This window comes from Mauremys reevesii, linkage group 3 (genome assembly GCF_016161935.1).
Source record: "Mauremys reevesii isolate NIE-2019 linkage group 3, ASM1616193v1, whole genome shotgun sequence".
Taxonomy (NCBI): domain Eukaryota; kingdom Metazoa; phylum Chordata; order Testudines; family Geoemydidae; genus Mauremys; species Mauremys reevesii.
This window is the reverse complement of record NC_052625.1, coordinates 140,539,732-140,560,497: the sequence shown is the minus strand read 5'-3', so window position 1 is coordinate 140,560,497 and position 20,766 is coordinate 140,539,732. Positions and strand designations below refer to the sequence as shown.

General features: G+C 43.3%; 1 long non-coding RNA gene across 1 annotated transcript in view; it reads left to right on the top strand.

Moving 5' to 3' along the window:
- The window catches only part of LOC120402182, a 35,869-nt gene extending 15,473 nt beyond the window's left edge, over positions 1–20,396 (top strand). The window contains exons 4-5 of the long non-coding RNA XR_005597043.1: positions 19,640–19,701; positions 20,354–20,396. This is a non-coding gene — a long non-coding RNA (uncharacterized LOC120402182). The remainder of the gene's footprint in view (positions 1–19,639; positions 19,702–20,353) is intronic.
- The last annotated feature ends 370 nt before the right edge of the window (positions 20,397–20,766 follow it).

Here is a 20,766-nt window from a genome sequence, read left to right as displayed (position 1 = left end):
ATGTATTGAAGTTGAGTGATACCAGAGTCTGAGAAAACTGCTTAGAGTGACATTGGCTGGGGTACAGACAAAGGAGTGAAATCATTCAATTTCACTGTTGAAGAGCATTTCTAGAGTGGCTGAATTTGTTCAGTTTAAGGGTGAGGCAAATAGGATATTCATTCACTGTCTTTTCCTACTCGTCCCTAGCCCTGACTTGCGAGGTGCTTGCTTACAAGTTCTAAGTTAGCCAATGTAATAAATAAAAATAGATTGACCTTGTTTTAGTTGAGTTTTCTCATTAGGGGGCATGTGATTGCAGGGCCAGGCAATAGTTCTAGTTTCCTGTGTAAGCTCACTAAGTGTAAACCCACAAAATACAGCTGGTGAAAATATTCTTTGGGGGTAAAGGGGCTGAATAAAACTGTGAGGCCGTGCTCTCCAGTGTGTATGTCACACTCAAAAGTGAATATGAGATGATGAGGGTAAAGGAGTGGGGGGGCCCTGAAGGGGGTTCCTGGGTCAGCCCTGGGGACTGGAGCAATTGAAGAAGGGAGGGGGGCTTGTGCAGCCAGGAGTTCAGGACATTTGGTCTGATCTATACGGTAGATGGACTTGGGTGTTGGGGGCAGCAGAAGGGCTCTGGGTGGTGGGACAAGGGGTGGTGGAGTGGCAGGGGGTGAGGGACATTGGAGACTAGAAGAGTTTTTAAGAGGTGCATTTATTGGGGAATGGAGCTCCTTGGGGGAATGGTGAGCAATAGCAGGGGAAGGTTTGGGGGTGGGGACATGGAGCTTTGGGGATTGGAGGAAGGGTTTTGGCAGGATGATGTTTAAAACTTTTGGGCGGTATTTATTTGGGGGAGCTGTGCAATGGTGATGGGTTTATTTGGAGTGATGGAGGTTGGTGGGGAGGTGGGATGGATGGGGACTGTGGCAGGAGGAGGTTTTCTGAGGCTTGGGTTTATCTGGGGGTTGGGAGTGGGTTGGTGTGTGTTTATTTGGGGATGTAGTAGCTGGTGGTCGGATAGATTTTAGCAGAGACTAGGTGGAAGGTTGGGGGTTATTTTTGGGTTAGATGAGGGCTGTGGGAGGCAGGTTGAGAAGAGGTTGGTGGGAGCTATGGGCAGGGCAGGTTGGGTGGCTATGGTGGAGGATTCTACCTCCCTCATTGGCTCCAGCTCTGCTTTCAGGCATTGGGGAGCAACAGTCTCACTCCAGTGACTAGAGACGGGTCTAGCTCTCTGGGTGTTGGCTGCATTCAGGACAGACTTTGCCTGCAGCACCATGTGAACTCTTTCACTGCCTTCTAGCAGGCCCCAGGGACTCTCTGTTCGTCCTGATACTTAGCAGCCAGGCTGCTCAGCCCCCATCTGGTCCTGGTGCCACCAGAGGCAGGCAGCAGGGTGGCTTGGAGTCAGATTTGGAAGGGCTGAGCCCCTTCTAGCCGTAGTTACCAGCCATCTATGAGCTCATATTCCGTTTACTGTCTTCCAGAGGTGAAGAGACCACCTTTGCTTATATGAACAAAATGATGATTTACGTTTGTCACCCCATCTTTATGTGGCAATTTAAAGTATTTTTAAACTTCTTTAGAGGCCTGATTTTAATTTTTTCTTAATAGGCTAATTTAAAAGACAGATACAAAATAAGTAATAGAAACAAAAATGCTCAGTGTAGATCATTGTGTCCAGATACACAGACCTAATATTTCTGGTTACAACCAAAACAAAACAAGGAATGACTATTCTTGCTCAAGGTGCCTCCATGGTATTTTTGATTTGCATTTTAAGTACCTCCAGTTGCTAGAAAGACTGGATTATTCTCTCTCTTTCTGAGTCTGTGTGTCCATTTATCTACAGCTATTGTAATTTTTTAACTAGGTGCCAAATATAGTAATTAAGATGCACAGAGTTGTTAATATTGAACATCACAGTGAACCCTTCTTTTCACCTAATTTCTTTGCTTGCTGGTTTATTGTTTCTGTGTATGGATGTTTTCTTTCCTTATTCATTGTAGATAGGTGTGACAGCATCCCTGGGGTGCAGCCTGGAACTGTGGGACTGTTGTGCCCCCTTGACTCTCCAGCCTGGGCTGTCTCTCACAATGCTTTGCTAGTGACAAGCTGCAAACCCCTCCAGGCACTGTTATCACTCAGCACAACCCCATGTGGAGCCCCACACACGGCTAGATTGCATGAATGCTCCCAGAGCCACTCACAGATCACAAAAAGAAAGGCACCAGTCAAATCCCCCCCAGCTCCCAGCCTTGTACCTGAGGAATATACCAAGTTTATTAATTGGTTCATCACTTCATCAATGGAAGTGGATATACAGCAGCCTTTGTATACCTGAGCAGATTTACCAAACACTTCAGGAAAACTCACTGGTAAAGAGAAACAGTAAAACAAGTTCATTGACTACAAAAGATAGATTTTAAGTGATTATAAGTGATAGGCAAAAAGTCAGAGTTATTTACCAAAAGAAAAGAAAATATAAGCACACAGTCTAAGGTCTCAACCCTATTAGACTCGGTAACATCTAGACTAAGCAGTTTTTCTCAGCCCACTGGATATTGCAGTTCACGGTACACAGGTTTCACCCTTGAAACCTGGGCCAGTCTCCTCTGTTGGAGTCTTCAGTCTTTTGAAGTTCCTTGTTGCTTGCAGCATAGGTGGGGGGAGGGGAAAAGGAAAAGCTTGGGGCCCTTGTGTTCTGTTTTATACCCTTAGTCCATGTGTTTGGAGAACATAAATCGAGGCATGTCTGGTGGGCATTGCTGAGTCATCAGGCAAGATTGAGAAATTCCCCTCGTGTGGCCTTGTGCAAGTGAGTCCTGGAATTGTAACTCCCTTGCAAGACGATGGCTGTTGATGGCTGTTCGACACCTGTCCAGGTGTGGGTTAGCTCCCTTGTCCTTGTCTGTGGGGATCTAATATCTGGGCAATTCCCCAACTCACAGCATATTTTAATGACAACCATACAACACAATCTCATAACTTCATATGCACTAATGATATCCATACGTAGATAAAACAATGAGTTTCTGCAGATCATAACCTTTCCTATGATACCTCACACGGCATGCTTTACATGCAATAACACAGTTATATACAAATGAGGAATATGGGGGTTACAAGGCACACCCCTGGGGTGTAGAGTATCACAGAAGAAGGTTGGTGTAAAAGGGTGGTTCTTCCAAGGAGGTCTGCAAATGGAGAAATATAGGCTCCATCTTATCTCCACAACAAAAGCTTATAATAGTCATTGCCTCATCTCTGGCTCTTCCCCCTGGGTATTGTTAGCTATGCGGAGTTACACCCACTTCCACGAGGAATGAATTTGGGGCAATGCCAAGAAAAGTGCCTAACCTACAAAAACAATACCCTTCATGTTTATTCCCTTCATTCCTCAGAGGCTCCACAACATAGATAGGACTGGAAATATGCCTTGGAAGTAAACACTATTTAAGCTACTCAAATAAAAGTTTGATATAGCATTCCCTAGATTTGTAAGTCTGGTAACTAGTGGCAATGCAGTCTCAGAGCAGGGATTTCCAAAGAACCTTTCTCTAATGGGAATGTGTGTTTCAAGAGAGCACAGATTACCATTAAAATGGTGACGTTCACTGCCCCCAAATAATCATAATTTCTCCTCTCACCTCTGGGAAGTGTTTCCTTCTTGATCTGTCAAAGTCCAAATTTGTTGACTTCCAGCACACTTTCCAAAATCTGTGTACATAAGCATTTAAGGAGGTAGAAATGCATGGTGAGAGTCTCAGATCTTTTGCATCAAACATGACTTTAGTAGAGGGAATAACTGTATTACCAGGCAATGGTAATGCTAACTACTTGCAAACAGTAAAATTTCAACATCTTACTTGAAGCCACTGTTTAAGGGCCCACTTAAAACATAGTGACACACTTTAAAAGTTTGCCCTAAAGCCACTGCTGTTTCTAAATCTTCGCTACAGCTTTCATTTCCCCCCCCTGCAGGCTGACTCTTCTTCCTTTATTGTGTGTCTCCTTCTCTCCATGCAGTTTTTGCTAGTTTTGAAATAAACCCGCTAATTTACTCTCAATCTGTCTGCTATTAGCACTTAATTATTAGACTACTTCAAAATTAACTCATTCCAGCATTTTGAGTATTTACTAGATAGTGCTTACTTAACTCTTTCCTTACACACTTGTTATATATGCTAAAGTCCTCAGAGGCTCTCTTTATAATTCTTATTCTTTTGTAATGCTAATTGATGCTAGTGGATGTTCCCTAAATGCCAAGCTATTTTCAATTCATCCGCAACAAATTCACCAGGATAAAGATGCACCAGCATAAGTGTATATATTTGGATTCCTCACACATTTCTATTCTGTAGACATAAGGGAACTCTAGAGAAACAAGGTCGGTGAGGTAATATCTTTTATTGAACCAACTAAAACAAAATATATTACCTCACCCACCTTGTCTCTCTAATATGCTGGGACCAACTCCGCTACAACTACTCTGCATAGTCACATGACTAAATTTACGCTTATAAGGCCATGGCTACACTTGCAAATTTGCAGTTTTGTTTTCACACCCTCTCCAGCGCTGCAAATTGCAGCGCTGCAAAGCGCCAGTGTGGTCAAAGCCCCAGCGCTGGGAGCGCGGCTCCCAGCGCTGTACGTTATTCCCCACAGGGAGGTGGAGTACGGACAGCGCTGGGAGAGCTCTCTCCCAGCACTGGCGCTTTGACTACACTTAGCGCTTCAAAGCGCTGCCGTGGCAGCGCTTTGAAGTGCAAGTGTAGCCATCAGTGTCTCTTGTAGAGACTGAGCCGAACCAAAACTCCTGCTCCAAGTACTCTGAACCTTTGGCTTCAGAAAATATCTGGATATGAAATTTGTGGCTAGGACCCACATATAGTTTCAAAGCTATAATCAGCAGACCAGGCTACTAGAAAAATGGGCCAAATTTCTGAAAGGAATAACAGGTGGATTTTTGTTTGTTTTAAATGATTTTTGTACAGTTCCTAGTGTTATAAATTCTGTGTAACTAAATGTGTAAGCACTTGATCCTGGAGAAATGTTCATTGATAGTTGGGTACAGACAGTGCTTTTAAGAAGCTGAGCATAACACCAGAAAATGGAACTGGTAGAATTTTTTCAATATTTGTTTTCCTTGCTGAAATATGGGGTTTCATTGAAATAAATGGTTTTCCCAAATGTAGGTTAACACATTTTGTTGATTTTTAAGCAGGAAAGTTCAAAGTGAAGTTTGTGTGTTTTTTAAATTGACATTTAGAAATGAAACCTCAGTGACAAAAATGTTGACATTTCAAAATGTCAGTGTTTCACATAAAAAGTTGAATTTTGCTGAAAAAGGTTAAAGATTTTTGGAGTTTTTCATTGCACAATTTTTTTCAACATTTTAACTTTTTTGTCCCATTTCTAGATGAAAACAAACATTGAAATATTGGAATTTTTGTAGGATGGAAATTACGTTTTCTGAACCGTTCTCTAGTAATTTTTTTCTCTTCCTGTGCCTCTCAGACTGGAATAATATTTCAGATATTGAGCAGCTTTCTGCAAGTTGTACCCACAGAAATACAAAACTTTCCATGGGTTCAAAACCATTATACCTTACTGAACTTCTTGCATAGGGTGACCAGACAGCAAGTGTGAAAAATCGGGACGGGGGTGGGGGGTGATAGGAGCCTACATAAGAAAAAGATTCCAAAATCGGGACTGTCCTTATAAAATCGGGACATCTGGTCACCCTATCCTTGCACCTTCTTGTGACTATTGTCTATCCTTGGATGGCATGAGATTATTTTTGGAGGCTGTCACAATATTTATTTGAGCTTCTGGAGGTGTTTATGTTGAGCAACCTAAGACTCCCCTATCTGTCCATCCCCCTTTTGCATGATTTGAATTATATCTTTTCCTGGCTGCTATTGTTAAGGCTGCAAAATAGTCTCCAATAGGCTTCCTGTTAGGCTGACCCCAAACCAAACCAAACCAAACAAATCAAAGCACTTAACAAAGCAACCTTGTTAGGGTTGCTGACAAGGGTTTACCTAATAATAGTAATATTAACGTTTGCATTTACTGTAACTTCAACTTGAATTTTACATTAACATAAGACAAATCATATCCTCCCACAGAAGTACCTACTGTGGTATAGCAACTGATCTAGGAAACAATGTGATATTTATCTTTTGGAATTTGTAAACTGTCCCTCCCAGGGAGAGGAGTGTTTGAGCCAGGCCATAGAGGAGACAGGGGATATGGCCACCCAATCCATATCTCTGGAATCCCTGGCCTGGCAGTGGGTTGTACTCTGCTTATACTTTCTTTAGTCCACTTTTCCCCTACAGGAACTGTGCTGCCATTGGCCATGCCTGCACAAAGCCCTTTTCTCTCGCTGGTGTGAGGGTGTGGAACCTAAGTTAAATACAGATGTATTCTGGGGTATATACTGCCATTTGAGGAGATACACACCACCATGCTAACCCTCAAAGTGAATGGAACCCAATTGCCACATTTCCCTCCTTGGAAGATTTTCTCCTCCCTGAACCATGCCCTTTTGTTTCCCTCAGGAGAGATTCACTATAATAGGGGCCCATCTGTCCTTAAAAGTGGAGGGTATGGCCGAGGGCATAGTTTTAAAACAATGTCACTGACTCTACTAATGGAAAATGGTAATAGAATAATAATAGGCAATATACCTATCTACTAGAACCGGAAGGGACCTTGAGTCTAGCCCCCTGCCTTCACTAACAGGGCTAAGTACTGATTTTTGTCCTACATCCCTAAGTGGTCCCCTCAAGCGTTGAGCTCACAACCTTGAGTTTAGCAGGTCAATGCTCAAACCACTGAGCTATCCCTCCTCCCTTTTCCATTACTGATTGCTATGATCTCCTAACAGGTTACAGCATTCAATAGTTGATCAACTGACAATACATTTCTGAATTTTGCTCTACACCTAATGTTTTGGCACCTCGTGCCAAATAGAGGGCATCTATTTTATCTGCTATGGTGTAGATCTTTTATTCTTTGTTGAAGCTGTTCCTACCGAGACAGTCTCAGCCTATAATTACTCTGTTCTAAGCAGCAAATGTGGTAGCTAAAATAGAACAGAATCAATATTATTAATTTATGAAAATTAACTCCTGACAGCTCCACAGTTACTCTCTCTGGATTGGCATAAGAATGGAATGGGGTACATTCATCTAATAGTACACTAAATTTTCAATATAAGATATTTGTACCTAGATGGAGTGACTCCAGAGGGGATAAAACACGTCCTCCTTATGGGAAGGAAACAAAAGCATTTTTTCTTATTAATATACTTATGAAAAAGAACGTAGTTCATATATTTTCCCTTATGTGTGTGAAGAGATGGAGCCACAGCCGTCAGCCAAAAATCAAGGCTTGGGGCATTAAGTCTGTGCTGAAAACTCAGAGTTTACCTTTAAATGTTTGACATAATGTTGGCACAGTGTGAAGTGCCCAGTTGACGCAAGGCAGTAAGCTTAGAAATTCTCAGGAAGGGCTCACCCAAAGGCTATAGATACTATGAGAGAAGCCTTAGTTCTATTGATTGATTCAACCAAGCCTCAAGGTGGAATTTACTAACAACCCAATATTTTACTACTAGAGCTGGGCAGAGAATGATCATTCCATTTCATGGAGGATTTGGTTATTTCATAATCTGGTTTCATTCTAATTCAGAACAAACCCCCAACATTTCAAAATTCTCCATGAAAGGAAATGCAGACCCAGCCCTGGGACTCTATTTACGGGACTGGGGTGGTTGTAGTTGGGCTGCAGTCTGCCCACCAGGGGCGGGAGTCGCCAGGCCAGAGTTAGAGGAATTGCAGGCCAGGTTCCGTAAATAAGAGCATGGGCGGCAGGTATAATAGGCTGCCACTGCACCCCTGGTTGCGTGGTTTTGAGGGGAAGTTTTTATTTTATTTTGCCCCATGCAGGTTTTAGGGCGGCTGAGGAGGCTATGTGCTATTCACCTTCCTGGGTTCATCAGTAATCTCTCTGGACTCCAGAGAGATTACTGATGAACCTAGGAAACTGAGTAGGAAATACTGTCTCCTCATCTGCCACAGAACCTGCATGGGGCATATCATAAACTTCTTTGGACCAGAGTGAGAGGCTTTTTCCCACAGCGGCTTGGGGTTGGAGGAGGGGAGGAGCGACATGGCTGCAGCTGGCTCAGGTCTCCTCTGGGCAGGTGTGGGGGGAGGCTTAGGGCTTCAGCAAGCCTGGGATTCCTCCGGCTGAGGGGGGAACACGTGGCTCCAGCCATGGGGGAGGGGCAAGGGGTCTTGGGGTGTGCAGGTGGATGGGGCGGAGCCTCCCCTACAGGGGGCTCCCCCGCTGCCCATGAATAAGAGTCAGAGACAGAATCAGACGGGGTCAGAGACTGGAGATCAGAGGCAGTAGCATGTTAGAACTGAGAGGTAGGAATGAGGTTCGAAGTCAGACTGGAGTCAGAGGTCAGGAGACAAGGCAAAGTCTGGCATTGTCAGGGAGCTCTACTACGAAGTCCAGGGTGATTGAAGTCCAAGGCTTAGATGGAGGGGCTTAGCATGTGGCGTCTTAGTGCATGCACACAAGTCGCATGAGTCAACTTAGTCTTGGACCTCGGCTCACATATGAGGCCACCAGAAGAAATGGGAAGCCATGCAGAAGGTCTTGAGGCAGCCAAAGTGGCCTGCCAATGGAGTGTCATGGCAGAGATGAAGTGCTTCTAGCCAGGGACGCTCTGGTGGAACATATGTGCTCCCGGGGGGACGGATTCTTCCTAAAAGTGAGGGGCCATGAGGCTCTGCCCCCTCTGTGGCCCTGCCCCTGTCCCTTCTTGTCCCCCTGAGTCCCTGCCTCCCGGCCAAGCTTGAAGCTGGATCCCAGGCCCCTCCACTTGCCCGGGGCGGGGGGGAGAGGAGGGGGCTGAGAGCAGCCCCCATGGTAGGTGGAGGGTCTGCAGCTCCCCATAGCTGCCTGCGTGGTTCTTACCCTGACCCAGTTCCGGCTTCTGGCCTGGCCTGGGGGCAGCCCAGAAGAGCTGCAGCCAGGCCATAGTAAGATGGTGCCAATCACTGAAGGCCAATGTAATTGCAAGTAGTTCCTATTTCAATATTTCATAATTACATTCAGCCGGGGTGAGATTTCAGGAAAAGCAGGTGCAGAGCTGCAGTGCTTGCTGTGGGCCATACCTCTGGGAGAGGATTGCCCCTATGACTACATTGGAGGCATCAGCTTCCACTATGAGGTCTTGAGCCAGATCTGGGTGTGCTTGAATGTGGGCAGTGGTGAAAACAGTCTCGAGTTGTTCAAAAGTAAGGTGAGCTCTGGATGTCCAAACAAATTTGGTTGTCTTGCGGAGGAGGTTGGTCATAGGGGTATTTGTACTGAATAGCCTGGAATGAATCACTGGTAAAAGCTGGCAAATACTATCAAGTGCTGTGACTCCTGGAGGGACCTGGGCACAATCCAGCTACAGATGGCCTCCATCTTCTGGGGCTCCATTTTAACACCCTCAGAGGAGAGGATGTAGCCCAGGAATTCTGTAGAGGACTGGTCAAAGGTGCATTTTTTCAACATCGTGAACAGGTCATGTTTTTATAGTCTTTCCAGGGTGGAATGAATGAGGTAACAGTGCTCTTTAAGAGTGTCTGAGAATACAAGTATGTCATCAAGACAGATGACTACACACTTGTCCAGGATGTCTCTAAATACATCATTCACCAAGTGTTGAAAGGTCATAGAGGCATTGGTCAGACTGAAGGGCATTACTAAATATTTAAAGTGCCCATAGTGGGTTTGAAATGCAGTCTTCCATTCATCCCCTGCCCAGATGCACACTAGGTTGTAAGCTCCTCAGAGGTCCAGTTCGGTGAAGATTCTGGCAGACTGCACATGATCTAGTAACTGCAGGATCAGAGGTAGAGGATACCCATTCCAGATCGTTACCTGGTTTAGGGCCTGATAGTCTATGCAAAGGCATAGAGTTACATTCTTTTTCTTGACAAATAGGACTGGAGCCCCTACTGCCTAGGTTTTCCTGGATGTATTCACAAAGGGTTGCCAGTTCAGGTTTGGACATCACATAGATCTGTCCATAAGGAATGCTCACCCCGGGTTTCAGATCTATGGGGCAGTCTATGGTGTGGTAGCAGGGTGCCCCACTTCTCCTCCTTCTGCTCATGCAGCTGGTTGTCAAAGTGGAGTGAGAGGTCAGTGAATGCTTCCAAGCAGGTTGGGGTCTCCACATGGGCTAGTTTGTTTTTTACTTCCTCACTAAGCCCATGCTGAAAATGATGCAGTTGGGCTGCCTTGTTCCACTTGACATCAGCTGCAAGTTGCTGGAACTGGGCAGCATATGAGGCTGTGAACAAAGATATAATGGAACTATTTCTGAGTATACAGAGTTGGTAATACAAAATTTGTTTTTTTAAACTAATAATGTTATAGAACAGGGATCAGCAACCTTTGGCCCGTGGCCCGCCAGGGTAAGCAGGCCGGTTTGTTTATGCGTCCTCAGGTTTGGCTGATTGCGGCTCCCATTGGCCATGGTTCGCTGCTCCAGGCCAATGGGGGTGGCGGGAAGCTGCAGCCAGCACATCCCTCGGAGCACACTGCTTCCCGTTGCCCCCATTGGCCTGGAGTGGCGAACTGCGGCCAGTGGGAGCTGCGATTGGCCAAATCTGTGGACGCAGCAGGTAAACAAACCAGCCCGGCCCACCAGGGTGCTTACCCTGGCGGGCCATGAGTCAAAGGTTGCCGATCCCTGTTCTATAACATTATTAGTTTAAAAAAACAGATTTTGTATTACCAGTATAGAAATATGTATATGTAAGCGGGGAATGGTCCCGCTATTGTGGGGAACTTTCCTGGCATCTGCACTACCCCGGTGAAGTGGGCTAGTGGAAGGATCTGAGTCCTCGCTTCCACTTCCTTTACCCAGAGGCTTCCCTGCCCGTGAGGGCTCCCCTTGCACTCTCCTGTCTGGCAGAGTCCTCGTAATCCCGACAAGGCTGGGCCCAGGATTCCTGGGGGGGCTTGATCCCCAACCTTGCTGTGGTCACCCAGGTCAGGGGCTAGGGTGTCCCCACTCCAGGGTACTCTCTCTGCACTGGATGCTTTCCTGACCCACTGATCATTACATACGATTTAAAGCAATACAGTTTATTTAATTAACAATTAGTTTTAAAAGGAATAAGGAAAAATGGGAAAGGTTGAAGGAAACACATCACCCTGCTCTGTGGCAGGGAACATCACAAACAGTGTCTCTGGAATGTTAGGGCAGTTCACAGTCTGTTTTTTGTAGGTCCCAGGTACCTTCTCAGGCCCTGGCTGTGCTGCAGCGATGCTGTGGGTCAGACACTTGCTCTGGCAGTGGCCACATGCTTTCGGTGGCAGGACCCTTCTTCTCAGCATCACCCCTGCCCTGTCAGGGTTACGATCCTCCTCCAAGTCTGGCCTGCAGAGCCTCTTGGCTGAGGCATCTCCCTGTGCTGGGCCCACTGCCCAAGATCCCTCTCCAGACTGCTCCACTCTGCCTCAGCACGGCTGCTGCTGCTGCTCTCCCTCCAGCTCCTTGGGCTGCTTCTCTGGCCCCGGTTGCTACAGCTCTGCTCCCAGGGCAGGTCTGCTCTCTCTGGGCTGTGCTCTGGCTTTGGGGCTGCAGCTCTGCTCCCAGCAGCTTAGCTTGGGCCCCTGCTCTCTCCTTAGCAAAGCCCCACTCTGTCTGACCCAGGCAATTCCAGCTCAGAGGGAGGACGGGACCCCCCTTGCCTCCTGAATCCATGATTAACCTGCCCATCCTGTCAATCAGGCTGACCTGGAGCTTTGGCCTCTCCCCATTGCCCTGGGGACTGTCAGTCTCAGGGTCCTCATTTCCCATTGACCCTTCCCCTTTTGGTACTGGGAGCTAGCCAACCAAAACACCCTGAATGTTAGTAAGGAGATAACAGTCCCCTTACATATAGCAAAGATTTGTTTGTTTGTTAAATTCATAGCATAAACTAGATTATCACTTTTAGAACTGGTTGTAAATGAAAAAAAATCAGCAAATATTTTCACTGAAAATTGTTTCTATTTTTCAGCAAAATTAAAATACTGAAATGTTAGAAACATCTCCTCTCTGTCCCCCCTCCCCCGCTCGGACAAACAGGGAACTCAAGAAAGACCCTACTCTAGCTAAGGCTGAAAAGGAAATGATTTCTCCAACATGTCATGCCATTGATACCAACACATATGCTGCTCATAGCTACAGCAAAATCATTCTCCCTTGCCTGAAGAGAAATTGGACTTTTCTCATTTGCCCACATATCTGTTACAACACATCCCTTAAAAAAATGTCAGTAGAAAGGCTGAGAATATTCTCTCCTTTCCACTCTTTAGTTTTTCCAGTCTACTTACTTTTTCATTTGTTGTTCTTTTAATTAAGAAAGGGATTCTTCTTCTCTTGTCTGTTATCTCTTTGAAAGAACAATTTATTTCCAAACTATATATTTATTTGCCTATTTATTTCTGTGGTGCGAATCGCTTTTTCATATGGTTATCTCTAAAATGATGAGAGCATTTGCATGCAGTCTCTGAATATATTTATTATGACACAATCTCAAGAGCCAAAATATGGAGATTACTATATTCTCCTCTTGGATTTGTGATGTGTTCCCAGTTCCAACCCTCTACCACATCCAGCATCAACTCTCAGTTTCCAATGATACAACTTCCATCAGATACATATTCTTAAAACTACACAAGTTGTCATCTGAAAGTCCCTGGCAATTTCCAGGAGAAAATAATAACTGTTAAGTAACATCTGTTTTAACACCTTATTTCAGTATTGTGATAACAAAGCTGTGCCTAAATTGAGCCTGTTATTGCTGTAACTGACAATAACTGAAGGAAATATCATGCTGTATAAACTGGCTTTTGGCTGGTTTTGTAGTGCTGTAAGAATTGTAAAATTGCACTGTATTGTATGACCTCATTTTCTGATTTGCTCTTAATAGGTGATAATCAAAGGAGAATTTAGTTTACTAGGTGGGTGGAGTTGGGAGTCATGTACCTTGGGTTCCATCAAATGCTAATTAATTTGGGTTTTACTTTAGGAAAACTCAGACTTCTCCTAAAATTTTTCAAAGTTACTAAGCCTTTGGTTAACTTGGATTCCACTAATAGTCTCTGTGGTTTATCCCTCACTACATACTGTTCCAGCGCCACAAATCAGTGTTGGGCATTAATATGACAGCAGAAAGGAAGCAAGGGAGAGGGCTAGCTCAGTGGTTTGAGCATTGGCCTCCTAAACCCAGGGTTGTGAGTTCAATCCTTGAGGGGGCTACTTAGGGATCTGGGGCAAAAATCAGTACTTGGTCTCACTAGTGAAGGCAGGGGGCTGGACTCCATGGCCTTTTCAAAGCTCCTTCCAGTTCTAGGATACAGATGTATCTCCAATTATTGAAAAGGCTCTGGCCCAAGGTTTCCCCACTCCTCTATATAAATACCTAGCAAATGAATTGTTGTAACAGAATCACATTTTTCCCCTGGATTCAAGGATGTTGCTCTTGCAAGTTATTATTAAAGATGATACTCGCTAACAGATATTTCAGTACATTATTTCATGTTGTACAATTCTTTGTATCACAAAGCAAAGGGAGTCAGAAAAGGTCCCAATGGTGTGCGAATGGACTTCAGAATTCTCACAGTGTGCCCCCAATGAATTTACAATTGGAGATACATAACAAGACTTTTGAAATATATGGACTCCCTAGTTGCATTAATATAAAATGTATGATTCCTTTCATATGTCCCATGGCCCTTATCCATCAAACACTTAAGCATGTACTTGTTTATACATATGCATAATTCCATTAAAGTAGATGAGGCTACTCATGTGTGTAAAGCTATGCATGTCTGAAGAACTGGAGCCCTATAAGTCTGTTCCAAATAGACTAATAGGCATTTTAGAGATAGACTTTGATGGGCTTTGGATGAGGCTATAAGACCCTGATCCAGTCAATCGTTTAAGCATGTACTTAACTTAAGCATGAGTGGCCACTGAAGCTAGAGTTAAGCATATGGTTACCTGCTTCTTTGGATCAGAGCCTAACACAGTAAGATTGAAGTCCTACTAGATATTTCAGACATCACATATATTCCTTGTACAACTTTTTAAATATAGAAGTGTTTTATATATATATATATTTAATTTAATTTTAATTTTTCTGTCTGCTGGGTAGCAACTTAAAACTTTTCAATTTTTTATATATATATACAAATTAACGAGTATATCTCGTTTTTATATATATATATATATACAAATTAACGAGTATATATATATAAAATTTGATAGCATCCAGCCACCTCACTAGCCCATGTTGCCCTTTCAGAGGCTTCCAACTCTATGTGCAGTTACATGGGGGCCCCATAGGCTCCTTCCAGCTTGTGCTTTGCCTGAAAAATATTACTTCAAGGCAATCAGCCTCCCATCAATACCCTATGCCATACTCAGTCTATCTTCCTTTAAAAAAAAAAAGTGCACAGAAGATTCCTATTCCACTTATGGGCAACAAAAATATTAAGAAAAGCAACTGTGCACTTAATGCTCATGGAAAAAAACTGCATTTCAAAGGTCGTCATTTGATTCTTGGATGCTGTATTTTTTTTTTAATTTATTTTACTCATCACCTCCAAACAAGAAAGTTTATTTACATTGTGGGTAGCAAAATGTCTATCTGGAAAAAATGTGAGGCCATTTTTGAGTTATGGACTGAAAAAAAAGTACCACAACCATAAAAGCCTTTCTTTTTGGTTTACTATAACTCTGGGGGAAAAAACACGTACTGAAATCTTGTCGGCTATTGTTTCAACTTGAAGTGAATTGGTACAGATGCTCAGAAGATATAGAAGCTCAAAAAGGTATAGAGGCTCAAAATAGGTTTTATAATGGAAAAACTGGCAGACCCTTGACTTTAGCAGTGCAAACAGACTGTTCTAAGGAAAGGAGAGAAGAGGCATTCGAAAGACCCATTGGAAAGCAGCTTTTGTTCCTTTGAAAGCATAGCAACTGTGGAGGGTTTTCGTCTTTATTTCCTCTGCTGGATGACATCTAACTGGCTGATTAATTAATTACACCTGGTAGCCAATTAACTACTATGAGAATGGCTATGAAAGAGAATCTAGTTCAAAAAGATATTGGGGAAATGCAATAGGTGAATTGTAAAGTGTATGAGAGAGGTTGAGAAAGTAAAAATCAATTCTCTCTGATACGTTTCCTTTGAGCATAAGTAGGCATTTCATGACCTACAAGTGCAGTCTTACTAATTACAATGATTAAAAAAATTGAAAAGTTTTAAGTTGCTACCCAGCAGACAGAAAAATTAAATTAAAGTTGTAGAATGATTGTGGCTGTTGTCACAACATGGATGTGTTTTTAAATCAGGGGATCAAGAGAAGTATTAGATCCAAGCAAATAATTCACAATGAATAATTTGTCCAACAAATTTAGTCTCTTTTTCTGCTTAAGTCATGATTTGTGATTTTCTCAAGTGTGGTCTTTATTCAGAATTATTTTGTGATACTTTTGTGACTTCTTTAACTCTATGGATTGATCCCAAACAGCTTTCTCTGAGTATTTAGTATTCATTCCGTGCTGGCCAATTTTGATTAGTTAGGTACGTTATGTGCAGGGGCGGCTCCAGGCCCCAGCACGCCAAGCGTGTGCTTGGGGCGGCATGCCGCGGGGGGCGCTCTGCTGGTTGCCGGGAGGGTGGCAGGAGGCTCCGGTGGACCGGGAGGTCCACTGGAGCCACGGGACCAGCAGACCCTCCGCAGGCACGTCTGCGGGATGTCCACTGGAGCCGCAGGACCAGCGACCGGCAGAGCGCCCGCCGCTGCGTGCCGCCGTGCTTGGGGTGGCGAAATGGCTAGAGCCACCCCTGGTATATGTGGTGGTATTGCCTGATTGGATAAGGGCACAATCACCTCTAGTCTGATAGTCACAGGTTCACATCTAAAATTTGCTTCCATTCAAATATTCAGCCATGCAACTCTACAGGTGGCTTTTTGTTATGTTTGTGCCAGTTAAACTCAGTTGCACAAATGTCTGACCACATCAGGCTCTTTCTCAAGTCCCTAGCACTGGCTCCCACTCAGTTTTAGATGCTAGTTTAAGACCTTAGTCCTAATCTTCAAAACACTTATTGGATCAAGTTGCAGCTACAATAAAGACTGAATTTCAATCTATGATGTATTGAGGCAGCTGCGCTCCTTTGTGACAATGCAGATCACAAAACCGAGGATGAAATGCACAAGAACTGGGCACAAAGCATTCTTGGACAAAAAGATTCAGCTCTGGCATGAACTTCCAGAAAACACTGGGCACATCCAGAATCTGACCATTGTTAAGGAACACTACAAAACCTTCTTCTTTTTGATAGATTGGCTCAAATTCCCACCCCTTTGCCTTGGAGTGAAGACCCCACCCCCCATCTACAACTTTTGAGGAGGCAGGAATTTATTCATAAATGACTTCAATGTACAGATATCTCCTACACTTTTATCACCATGGAAAGTCCCACACTGTAATCGAAAGGTGTGATTACAGCTTGAGCAGACACATCCAAGCGATCTTTAATCTAGCTAGCTTGGGTCCCAGAGCAGTGAAGCTGCAGCAGTGTATACTGCAGAATGGGCTGTACAAGTCTGCCTGGAACCATGCGTAATTACCTGTGGGACTAGCTCATGCTGAAACATGTGCTGTCATGTGTCAGTGCTCATGGATCCACGCAAGCTAGATTGATCTAAATGACCAAGGTTGTTCACTGGCATTAGGGTTCTCAACCTGGAGTTGATTACATTGTTGAAAGGCACAGCTAATGCCACAATGATAACAATATAGACATAGCCTATGTGTCTATTAACTGTGCCTTTCAACAATATAAAACCCCAGATACTTAACACAAAGAACTCTAACACAAAGGAACAACGGGTCCAAACTGCCCCTTCACCCTTGGTCATTTAGTTCAACGTTAGGCACCTACTTCCCTTTGGGATTCATGATTCATGTGGTGCAAGGTGGCCACACATTTGTGTTGTTCCTTGGATAAAGCAAGAGAGCTACAAGCAAATCCCTGTGCCTATCTCCCAGCACTATGATGAAGCTGCTTTTGGGCTTGCAGTGTCCCATCAACAGTAGTGACTTTCCCCTGCCTGTGATTTATGGCCCGTGGGCTTCTCCTCAGTGGCAGGCCCATCTTCCAATGAGAGGAGAGCTGGCAGTGGTATGCAAGGGGAGAGATTTCTTGCCAACTCTCTAATCAATTGGCACTCTGAAGGGTAGAGAGCCCACTGGGGTTATATAGCAGTATTTGCCCATCTTGAGTTTCAGGTAAAGACTCTGGTGGATAAGAATCCCCAGAGCTACTCTAAGAGAAAAGTTGGGTCCTTAAGGTACATTCTGATCTATATAGTCTGTTGTATTATGTAGGTCTGTATAGTACATAATCTAATTTTTACCTTCTTTCAATAGCTCTGGATAGCTGCCTTTTTAGATATCTTTTACTTAAAATGATGTACTTCTTCAGATTCATATAAAATAGCTTGTAATAGTTGCACAACAGATATAATTCATTTTGAGTACCCATAACTACAGAATGAATGTGAAATGTTCCCTCATGCAGGGATTACAATATTGTTGAGAAGAGTCTTGTTATCGTCTCTTAATACAAAGTGCTGCTTTGGGTAGTAGTTAGGAACTCCTAGAGGACACAGCTATAGTGTTCTCCTAGTGTTTCTAGTTATCAGCAAAAAACATCTGGGGAGTTATTTCCCTGATCCATTTCTCTAAGCTGAAAAAAGGTTGTATAGAATGTTTAACTAGAAAAAGATCAGATGACGTTAAATGAACCAGGCAGCAGCAACTTTCATTGATCCTTCAAAACTCTTTTGCTCAGCTCTGCTTCCAAAACAATGAAGCTTCACACCCCAATTCCAGATATGATATGCTCACACAATACTGTGGTAATAGTTGCCATTACTATTAGTTACTTAGTCTTTAAAAATTAAAAATCAGCTGATCATAAGAAAGAGACCTCTGGGTCGAGAGAATTTGAAAATTGAAACTATAGCATGGGCTACTATATATTTTCAACCAATATATATTTATGTTTATAACTCTTGCTGTTATTTTGAGCATCAGAAAATAAAGTTTGCTGACTCACTGATATTTCATTTCAATAATAGAATCATAGGACTGGAAGGGACCTTGAGAGGCCATCTATTCTAGTCCCCTGATCTCATGGCAGGACTAAGTATTACCTTATACCATCCCTGACAGGTGTTTGTCTAACCTGCTCTTAAAAATCTCCAATGATGTAAGAGATTCCACAACCTCTCTAGACAATTTATTCCAGTGATTAAGCACCTTGACAGTTAGGGTGGACATTTTTCCTAATGTCCAACCTAAACTGCCCTTGCTATAATTTAAGCCCATTGCTTCTTGTCCTATCCTCAGAGGTTAAGGAGAACAATATTTCTCCCTCCTCCTTGTAAAAACCTTTTATGTACTTGAAAACTGTTATCATGTCCCTCCTCAGTCTTCTCTTCTCCAGACTACACAAAACCATCTTTTTCACTCTTTCCTCCTAGGGCATGTTTTCTAGATATTTAATAATTTTTGTTGCTCTCCTTTGGACTTTCTCGAATTTGTCCACATCTTTCCTGAAACATGGTGCCCAGAACTGGACACTCCAGTTGAGGCCTAATAAGTGCAGAATAGAGCAGAAGAATTACTTCTCATGTCTTGCTTGCAACACTCCTGCTAATATATCCCAAAATGATGTTTGGGTTTGGGGTTTTTTTTTGTTTGTTTGTTTTTTGCAACAGTGTTACTGAGTGTTACGCAGCATATAAATTCCTTTATTTATTTATTTTCCTATCCTAAATAAGCAATAACACGCATTAGAACACAGGAATGGCCATGCTGGCTCAGACTCAGAGATCTGTCTAGTTCATTATCTTATTTCTGATAGTGGTCAGTACCAGATGCTTTAGAGGAAGGTGCAAGAAGCTCTTCAGCAGACCGTTATGAAATATCCTGCACACAGAGAAAGTTTCTTCTTTTCCACTATGAGTTATAAGCATGAGGGTTTATATGCCTCCTAAAAAAAATAATTCTCTCTAATGTAACTGATGTTCCATAGGGACACCTGCATAACTAGCTCCTTTGAGTCTCCATCAAACACAGCCAGCCACTTCCCCAACTTCCCCCACGGCGAGAGGAGATGAACAGCTGTCCTAAACTCTCCCACCAAAAAGAGTAGCCAACCGGCATCCTGGATGGCCTCCTGAATGTGATTCCAGTGTATGCAAAATGTATCCAAGACGAGTCGATAATAAAACAAATGGTCACTTTCTCCAGGGACAACAGCAGATAAATTGCCCTAGGATAAAAATAGTTCATTGTATTGTGTAAACTGATAGAACTACTTTAGCCTTGAGCAATATTACATTGCTTTTGCCCCCAAACAAGTACCCATTTATATAATAGTTTATCTTCCTCATTTTTACATTTGGTCTTTGCTCTTGCACTGCACTATGTATTTTTGCCTGAGTGATGAAGTAAAAAGCCACCATTTATTTAAATGTTTTCCAGGTGGATGTAATGTTGAGAAAGAAGCTGGCCTGACAGCACTGGAAGTTGAAGCCACAGAGCAGGTACTGCCCAGTTCTCAGCAATGCAGGCCTCCTGACATTGTCCCACCCACGTGCCTCAACAACCAACCCAGAGACGTGATGATCTCTAGAAGTCAGATGCTAGTTCAGTTAGTCTCCTTTCTAAATTAATGACCAACTGGTGCCAGCTGTGCTCTTTTTTGTGTGATGAGAACAATCATCGACGTAACTTAGGACCAGAGTGTGCACTAGAACCCAACAGGCACACTGAAGGGGCTGCAGCATAGATGGAGTTTTGACTTGATCAAAATTCTTCCTTTGGTCTCCCATCTAGCTCTATTGCTTGGTGCAGAGAGGGTAAGGAGATAAGCCACCCTCCTTTTCATACCCCTTTCAGACCTCTAGCATTTGTATAGGTACTGCTATAGAGCAAGGACTATGCTCCCCAAGTGGGAACCTGACTCTTTCTTGCATGGGAATGCAATGAAGAGAAGAGGGAACTTCTTGTGCCCTCCACAACTCCTCTGTGCACCAGAGCAAGGGCTGGCTGGAATCTGTCTCCTACTTGTTACATAACAATGGACAAACTAGAGGTATTCTCCTCTTCCTGGGCTAGAGCAAAGTTCATCATTTGGCACCTGTATTCCCAATGCCTATTTGTTCTTTTACAAATTATTTTCCTTTTCCTTTGAAGGGCCTTGTAACACTGTGGGCAGAACATCAGAATTTAGCTGGAGTGAAGAGTGATGTTAAACCTGTTCTTTCAATAGAAGCATTTCCATTGACTCTATTAGTTTCAAAACTGAAGAGAAAAAAAAAGTGATGAAAAGCAAAGTGATGCACTGAACTGACTTTAATACACTGTAGGTTTCCATGGATTTTACTACTCTTCTTTATAGATTTTTTTTTTTACTTTGAAACCTGCAAAGGCTTGACTTCAAATATATTTACCATGGCCCCTCTGCTGACCCTGAGTAGGTTAATCTGATGATGCATATTGTATAATGTGATTACAGAAGGTAAAACCAGGCGAATAAGGTACAGTATCTGGAGTTCTTTAGCAGCTTTGATATGTCTCTCTCAATTTTCTGTCTTGCTTTAAAAAAA